The sequence below is a fragment of the Mustela nivalis genome (genome assembly GCF_964662115.1).
Source record: "Mustela nivalis genome assembly, chromosome: 1".
Lineage (NCBI taxonomy): Eukaryota > Metazoa > Chordata > Mammalia > Carnivora > Mustelidae > Mustela > Mustela nivalis.
The window spans coordinates 206,396,149-206,405,262 of record NC_139020.1 but is presented as its reverse complement, the minus strand read 5'-3'; positions in this window follow the sequence as shown (position 1 = coordinate 206,405,262).

Sequence of the window (9,114 nt, the reverse complement as noted above, 5' to 3'; positions counted from 1 at the left end):
AAACTAACAGCCACTCCGGACAGCTTTAGGAAACTATCTGACAGTTTCCTAAAAAGTTAAAAAGACACCGACCATATAATCGAGAAATGAAAGTGTATGTGTACCCAAGCATTCCCAACTGAATTATTCACGGTGGCTAAAAGGTGATGACAACTCAAATGTCAATTAACAGATGAATGGATAAGCAAAATAGGGTCCTGCCACAGAGTCAGGCTCCCTGCTCAGCGAGGAGTCTGCTTCTCCCTCTCTCTCTGTCCCTTCCTCTGACCAGCTCGTGGTCTCTGTCTCTCAAATCAATAAAATCTTTTTAAAAAACAAAACAAAACAAAACAAAACAAAAAAAACATACGGCTTTAAAAAAGGTCAGACACGAAATACTACAAATTGTATGATTCCATTAATGTGAAATTTCTAGAAGAGGCAAAGCTATAGGGAGACAAAGCAGATCAGTGGTTGCCTGGGGCGGGGAGGAGAGGGGAGAGGAACTACAATGGGGACAGGGAACTTTGGGGTTATGGAACTGTCTCAGTTGCTGGATTTTGGTCATGGCTGCACAACGCAGCAAATTTACTAGAACTCATTTAACTGTATGCATACAGTGGGCAAATTACATGCTAAGTAAATTAAACCTTGATAAAGCGATTAAAAAGTTGCTCCAAGGTTGCCTGGGTGGCTCAGTGGGTTAAAGCCTCTGCCTTCAGCTCAGGTCATGATCCCAGGGTCCTGGGATCGAGCCCCATGTCCTCCGGCTTTCTGCTCAGCGGGGAGCCTGCTTTCTCTTCTCTTTCTCTCTGCCTGCCTCTCTGCTTACTTGTGATCTGTCAAATAAATAAATAAATAAATCTTTAAAAAAAAAAAAAAGTTGCTCCAAACATCTGCAGATGGGATTGTCACCGTTCAGTTGATTAAACCCACAGGTGCCTTGGGTTCTAGGCCCTACTCTGCACCCTGGGGACGCGGGTAGGGAACATACCAGACAATAAGCCCTCGGACGGTGGTGTGGTGTGAAAAATAAAGGAGGCATGGAGAGAGTACAGTTTAAAGTTGGGGATCAGGGATGGCTTTCAGGGAAGTGGTGTCTGAATAAAGACCTGAAGGAAGTGAGGGGAGAACCATGTGGCGGTCTAGGGGAGGAGGGCAGCAAGCAGGGACAACTGTGAGTGCTCCCCTGCAGCGGGGGAGCTTGCCAGGAACAATGAGGAAGCCCGTGGCCTGGAGGGAATAGTGAGGAGGAGAGCCAGCGGGAGGAGGGAGGCCAGGGAGGGGACGGGGCAGAGCGTGCAGAACCTTGTGGGTCACAGGGAGGGCTTTGGCTTTTGCTCGAAGTGAAGTGGGAGCCATGGAGGGTTCCTGAGTTGAGAAGGGATGGATCGGACTCAGGTGTTCAAGGGCGCCCTCTGGTCACTGTTAGAGGAACAGCCTTGTGGGCGGGGGGGAGTGTGGGAGCTAGAAGACCAGGACAGAAGTGATCCAAGACTGTACTGATCCAAGTGGGATACAGTGGGGCCCTCGAGGCAGTGAAAAGCTGGTGGATTCTGGCTGGATTCTGAAAGTAGAGCCTCAAGGTTTGCTGGTGCAGGAGACAGAGAGAGACAGAGACAGAGATGGAAAGAGACGTGGACTATTCCAAGTATATTGTGCAGAGTGTCTGGGCCCTTAAGGAAAGAAACAGAGGCTCCGAGAGGTAGAAGGAGGTGCCCCGGCCACTCGTGAGCCCCTCATGGCACCTGAGGCATGGCCCTAATTTGAGAGTTCAGGGCGTGCGGGTACCACATGGGGCCGAGGCTGCTCCAAGCCAGGCACCTCCTCCTGCTGCCTCCCAAGTCTGATTCCAGTACCCCTCTGGCTGTTCTCTTCCTTTTAGTCTTGGTTTCCAGAACTTCTCCTCCCTGGGGAATCCAGTGCATGTGCTTCTGATTCCTTTGTCCTGAACTCATATGGCATGAGCACCCCCGAAAGCCTTATGTGGAAGAGTCTAGAGGCAGGGGCTGTGGGGGGAGGATGGGGGGGGCAGCACATTCCTCCTGGGGGGCCAAGGCTGCATCTGGCAGCGTCTCCAGGGTGTCCGGCACCAAAGATGCCTCCTCCCAGGCCAAGCCAGACCGGCAGCCGCCCAGCACAGACTTTCTTTGGGGCCTGGCCGGCACCCGCCCACAACCCCGGCTCCAGCTGCCTTGACCCCCCCAGACCTCCCACACATTTCCTCCTAGGAGCCATGACCGTGGGATTCAGTTTTTCCCACCCTTTCCCTCTATACCCAGCCTGCCTCTCCCATGGGCCTCCTCCCTGGTGGCCACAGCAGGCCCTGCTCCCCAGGCAGCTCCCCTGGCAGGGCCTGGGTGTGGCCAGAGAGCCATAGGGGAGGCTTCTGACTGCCCCCGACTCCCGCCCCAGCACCTCTCCCATTCTGGGGCTTCTGTGCTCCTCCTCCTCCTCCCCAGCATCTGGACTGTTTCTGGTCCCCTCCTGCCTCTCTATGTCAAAGGAGTCAGAAGGGTCTCCCTATGCTTAGAAGCTAAAACGTATCAAGACCTTGGTAGGCCTTGGTAGTCCTGCCCACTCACCTCCCAAGGAGGAGTAAGTGCTTCTGTTCCCATTTTACAGGCAGGAAGACTGGAGCACAGAGAGGGGGTGTTGGTTCCTCAGGACCACACAGGACCACACTGCCAGAAAGTGGCAGAGCCAGGACCGGACCCCTGACCACTCTTTTCTTCCGCCTCTCATGAGAGTGCCAGACGCGGTCCTGGCCTTCTGGAGCCCTCCATCCAGAGAAGAGAGACAGGAAATAGTAACTGAGCTAGAACACACCACCCAGTGACAAGGGTGATGAAGATTCAAAGAGGATGGCTGGCGGCTGGGGGACTTGAGCCTGGGGTCGCCAAGACCACCGTTGGGGTGAATGATTCCCTAGGATTCACAGAAATCAGAAAAGCTGTGATACTTATGGTCACAATTTATTACAGGGAAAGAATACAGTTAAAATCAGCAAACGGGTGGCGGGGGCGCCTGGGTGGCTTGGTGGGTTAATCATCTGACTTCTTTTTTTTAAGATATTTTTTTAAATTTATTCATTTGACGGAGAGATAGTGAGAGAAGGAAGCAGGGGGAGTGGGGGAAGGACAAGCAGGCTTCCTGCTGCCGGGCTTGAGCCCAGGGCTCTGGGATCATGACCTGAACCAAAGGCAGCCTCCCAGGCGCCCCAGCATCTGACTCTTTTTTTTTTTTTAAATGTTAAAGATTTCATTTATTTATTCATGAGAGACAGAGAAAGAGAGAGGCAGAGGGAGAAACAGGCTCCCTACCAAGCAGGGAGCCCGATGTGGGACTCAATCCCAGGACCCTGGGATCATGACCTGAGCCAAAGGCAGATGCTTACACATCTGAGCCACCCAGGTACCCCAGCACCTGACTCTTGATTTCAGCTCAGGTCATAATCTCAGGGTCATAAGATCGAGCCCCATGTCACGTTCCATGCTGGGTATGGAGTCTAGTTAAGATTTTTCTCTCTCCCCGGGTGCCTGGGTGGCTCAGTGGGTTAAAGCCTCTACCTTCGGCTCATGTCATGATCCCAGGGTCCTGGGATGGGGCTCTCTGCTCAGCAGGGAGCCTGCTTCCCTTCCTCTCTCTGCCTGCCTGTGATCTCTGTCTGTCAAATAAATAAATAAAATCTTAAAAAAAAAAAAAAAAGATTTTCTCTCTCCCTCTGCCCTTCCCCCATTCTAAATAAATAAATAAAATATTTTTAAAAATAAAATAAAATAGGGGCACCTGGGTGGTCCAGTTAGTTAAGCATCTGCCTTCAACTCAGATGATGATCCCAGAGTCCTAGGATCGAGCCCCACATCAGACACCCTGTTCAATGGAGAGCCTACTTCTACCTCTCCCTCTGCTGCTCCCCCTGCTTGTGCTCTCTGTCAAATAAATAAAGAAAATCTTTTTAAAAAATCAAATCAGATCAGATCAGATCAAGTCAAATCAAATCAAACAGCAAATGACCAAGGTGCATGGGGCAGGATCGAGGAGAGACCAGGCACAAGCTTCCAGGTGTCCCCTCCCCATGGAGCCATGCAGACAGCCTCCAATTCTCCCAGCAGCAGTGTGTGACACAGAGCATTATTGCCAACCAGGGAAACTCACCTTGGTGACCAGGGATTTTCTGGGAATTGGCCACACAGGCAGGCTGACTACTCCTGTGGCTGACCTCGGGCTCTGTCCCTCTAGAGGTCAAGCCGGTACTGCATGGTGACCCAAGGCCCTCACCATAAATCATATTGTGAACACAGACTATCTGACATGGCTAAGGTCATAGGTACACAGACACTCCTAACAGGCAGGACACTCCAGGAATTTAAAGATGACCTTCCAGAAGCAGGCTAAGGGCTGGTCCTGCAGACAGAATGTGCAGGATTTGAAAACTCCAAACTTGCACAGTTAACTCTGTACTGAGCAGGGCTAAATGCTTTGGTGAACCAGGAATGCATCTTTAAGGATTTCATGTTGAAACTCAAGCAGAAGGAAGTGGGTCCCGACCTGATTAAGCCTTCAGATGAGACCGCAGCCCTAGCTGACACCTGGTGAGAGAACCTGAAGGAGAAGGCATGCCGATGTCTGAAAGCAGAGAATTCAAGGCAGAGGGAACAAAAGGTGCAAAGATCCCATGAGGGGACTGAGCTTTCAAGAGGAAGAGGAAGATCAACCCAGCCCAGGATGAGAGAAAGAGGTAGGACCAGAGGGACCATCTGGGGCCAGGGTAGAGGGCCTTCTGGATGATGGAAAGAGAGGAGCTGAGCAGGGCACCCCCATTTGGGGCCTGAACAACTCAGTTGGTGGTTGAGCCATACACTAAGAAGGGACAGCCTCCAAGATGACCCCCATGATCCCTGCCTCCTGGTAGATGCACCCTATAGAATCCCCTCCCCCTGAGTGTGAGCAGGACCTTGTGACTCACTTCTCACAACAGAATGACACAAAGGTGATAAGATGTCACTTCCAAGATTAGGTTACTAAAGACTGAGACTTCCCCATTGCTCCCACTGTTTGCCTGTCCACGTGCCTCTCTCTCTCTTGCTTGTCCCAATGAAGGCAGCTGTCATGTTGTAAGCTGCCCTATGGAGAGGGCCATGTAGTGAACTTGTCTTATTTTATTAAGATTTTATTTATGAAAGAGAGACCCAGAGAGGGCATACAAGTATGAGCAGGAGGAAGAGCAGAGGGAGAAGGAGAAGCAGACTCCCCACTGAGCAGGAAGCCTGACATGGGGCTAGATCCTGGAACTCCAGGATCAAGACCTGAGCCTGCCTGAGCCACCCACGTGCCCCTCTACGTGGTGAGTTTAGAGCCACCTCCTCAACAGCCAGTGAGGAACTAAACCCTGCCAATAACCTATGAGTGAGCTTGGGAGTGGCTCTTCCCCTCACCAAGCCTTTAGATGACACTGCACACAGCTAACACTTGGATGGCACCCTAAGAGGGACCCTAAAGCAGAGAACTCAGAGAAGCAAGACCCAATTCCTGATCCACAGAAACAGTTTCCTGTTATTTTAAACCCCTACATTTGGACTAATCTGTTACACAGCAACAGATCACTAACACACCAGGTTTGGCCAGAGGCCAGGAGGAGACTCAGGTGCTACAGTGTTTGCCATGTGGAAAACAATTATAGTGGACATTTGTCTTGAGTTGACTTCCCTCAGTTGCAGAGCCTGAGACAAGGATTTGAGTGCAGGTACTTTATGAGAAGTGGATCCTAGAAAGCATGAGTGGGGGAGCTGGGAAGCAAGATAGGGAAGGGCAGGCAACAAATACAGAATCTGAATGAATGCATCGCTACTGCAGGCACCTGGGACTCAGGCCGCTTGGGGACCTCTGAGACACCGTGAAGAACATACACCTCCATTATCCCACAGGAGGGGCAAGGGACTCACCAAAGGTCCTGACTCACCAAAAGTGATGGAGGTTTATCCTCAGGGATGTCAGTTCCCTAGCTGTCATGTAGCCATCCCCCATTCCCCAACCTCCAGGACTGGTTCATCTTCCCAATCTGAACCACTGTCCCCATGAAACAGGGACTCCCCACCATTCTACCTTCCGTCTCTGTGGGCTTGACCACTCTAGAAACACTCATAGAAACAGAATCCTATAGTGTTCGTTTTCTCTGACTGGCTTATTTCACTCACCATATTATCCTCCGTGTTCATCCAAGTTGGAGCCTGGGCCAGAATTTCCAAAAAATTTTAAGTGGTGGAAAACATATAGCCTAAAACTAATCATCATACCCATTTTTACCTGTACTGTTCAGCAGCATTAAGCCTATTCATGTTGTTGTGAAACCAAGTCCCAGAACCTTTTCATCTTGCATAACTGAAACTCGCTACCCACTAAACAACAAGGGCCCGTTCGCCCCTCTCCCTGGGCCCCTGGCAGCCTTCTACTTTCTGTTTCTGTGAATGTGACTAATTCCATTACCTCATGTACATGAGATCAGACAGTGCTTGTCTTTCTGTGACCGGCTTTTTGCATTCAGTGTAATGTCCTCAAGGTTCGTCCACATTACAGCTTGTGTCAGAGTTTCCTTCCTTTTTAAGACTGAATAATATTCCATTGCGTGAAAATCTACCACATTCGGTTTATTCCTTTGTCCATTGATAGAAACTTGAGTTGCTTCCACTTTTTGGCTATTGTGAGTAATAATAGCTTCTATGAACTTGGGTGTACAAATACCTTTCTGAGACCTTCCTTTCAAGTCTTTTGGGTGTATATACCCAGAAAAGGAATTGCTGGATCATGGGCTGAAAATCTGTTTAACTTTTTAACCAGACTGTTTTCCACAGCAGCTGCACCGTTTTACATGCCCAGTAACAGTGCGCAAGGGCTCCAATTTCTCCACATCCTGGCCAACGCTTTTTTTTTTTTTAACAAGAGCCATTTGAGATACTACAGCTAGTATCTTGCTGTGATTTTGATTTGATTTGATTTGCATTTCCCTGTTGATTAGTGATGTTGACCATCTTTTTCTGTGCCTGTTGGCCATTTGTCTGGGGATTTTAAAGCCTCTGTTTCACAGAAACCTCGGGATGTGGGAGGCAGTCTCCTTGCCAGTGTCAGGGCCGGCTGGCCTCATAGGCATCCGAGCAGCGTACAGGGAGAGTCCCCAGGGCTGACTCCTTGAGCTGAGCAAAAACTGGAATATGAGAGGCAAGTGCTGCTGAACTCCTCACTCAGCAGGCACCAAGACCCACACCAGGGGCCACGAAAACCCCTTACCCCCAGATATGGGGGTGGCTGATGTGAAATGTTCTCAGAAAAGCCCCTCCTCAGACCACTCAGAAGAAAATGATGCTCTCTGGGGCGCCTGGGTGGCTCAGTGGGTTGGGCCGCTGCCTTCGGCTCGGGTCATGATCTGGGGGTCCCGGGATCGAGTCCTGCATCGGGCTCTCTGCTCAGCAGGGAGCCTGCTTCCTCCTCTCTCTCTCTCTCTGCCTGCCTCTCTGCCTACTTGTGATCTGTGTCTGTCAAATAAATAAATAAATAATCTTTAAAAAAAAAAAAAAAGAAAAAGAAAGAAAGAAAATGATGCTCTCTGTCCAGAGGGGCCCTCTCTTCCTGGCTCCCCGTAGTACCAAAGAGGACCCTTTTGGTCCAGGTGGCTTTCCACCCACTCATGGAACCCAGGCGAGCCTCCCCATCCTCACCTCCTGCACCGGGGCACTGGTTGTTGGCTCACAACCGTCCTCCGTCCATTCCTCTCTCCATGAGCCGCAGATTGTTTCTTCAACCACCTTGCTTTTCTTTTTCTTTTAATTCTTAAATGAATTTATTTTGAAGGAAACTTTTTGGCCAGGGCTACTGAAGGAGACCTGAGCCATTGCCAGAAGTGGAAAACAGCAGAAAAAAAAAAAAGCCTTGCATTGGTAGGGGCGGAGGTGGGGGATATTAAATCTGATTAATGCTGCTGCCTGTGGAAGGTGCGGGGCTAGGACTAGGATGGGGACAGGGAGGCACCCACGGGCAAAATTTAGGCAGTCACTCGCTCTCAGGGCTGTGCCTGCACTCCCAGGAAACCGAGAGCTGTGGCCTCACCCTCTAGTTCCGCTGTGGAGCAAAAAGACTGCTCTTTTTGTAAAAGAGAGAAAGAGAGGGGGCCGGGGACGGTGGGAGGGACAAGGGAAGAAAATGACAAGAAGATGGGACACATGGGTCACTCAGTCAGGTAAGCCTCAGACTTCTGATTTCAGCTCCGGTCATGATCTCAGGGTCCTACCATCAAGCCCCCAGTCAGTTCTGCACTGGGCATGGAGTCTGCTGAAGATTTTCCCTCTCCCTCTGCCTCTGCCCTTCCCTCTCTCTCTCTCTTTCTCCTTCTCTCTCTAAAAAAAAGAAAAAAGGAAAAAGAAAGAAAGAAAAAGACAAAAAGGAAAATAAACAAAAATGGAAAGAGGTTACCGCGATGTTTAAAGGTGTCAAAGATACAGCTGCGATAAACACAGATGTTGACATCTATCTGTGCAACCATTACTGAGCAGGTGCTGTTGAAGGTACAGGGACACAGCCATGTGAGCAGCGAGTGAACAATAGAAACAACAAGTGGAAGGTCCATGTCCCCCAGGTCCTCAGCCTCCCCAGACATGAGGGCACAGGAGAGAAGCCCCGTGGAGTTGGTGGTACTGTACTGGCTTGTCACGCCATGCTGGGAATTAAGTATTTTGAATATCACTTCTGACGTCATCGCTTGCTGCGCACAAAATCACCCCATTGTCTCCCCCTCACTCACTGTCTTCAGCCACACAGGTCTCCTTGCTGTTCCACAGCAGGCATGCTCCTGCCTCAGGGACTTTGCACAGACTGTTCCTTCTGCTGGGAACGCTCTTCCCCAGGTGGCTTTGTGGCTTCTCCTTCCTCATCTCCTTCAGTCTCTCCTCAAATGTCGCCTTCTTGGTGAGGCCTTTCCCAACTGACCTTTTTCGTGTGGCAACCCCCAGCACCCCCTCCTTCTTTCGCCTGCCTGCTCTTCTTTTCCTAATGTCTTTCACGGCATGCTCAGCTGTCACATTCATCGGTTTCTCTGGGGCTGGGATGTCAGCCTCACAGGGCAGAGGTTTAGGCCAGGCTTCTTCA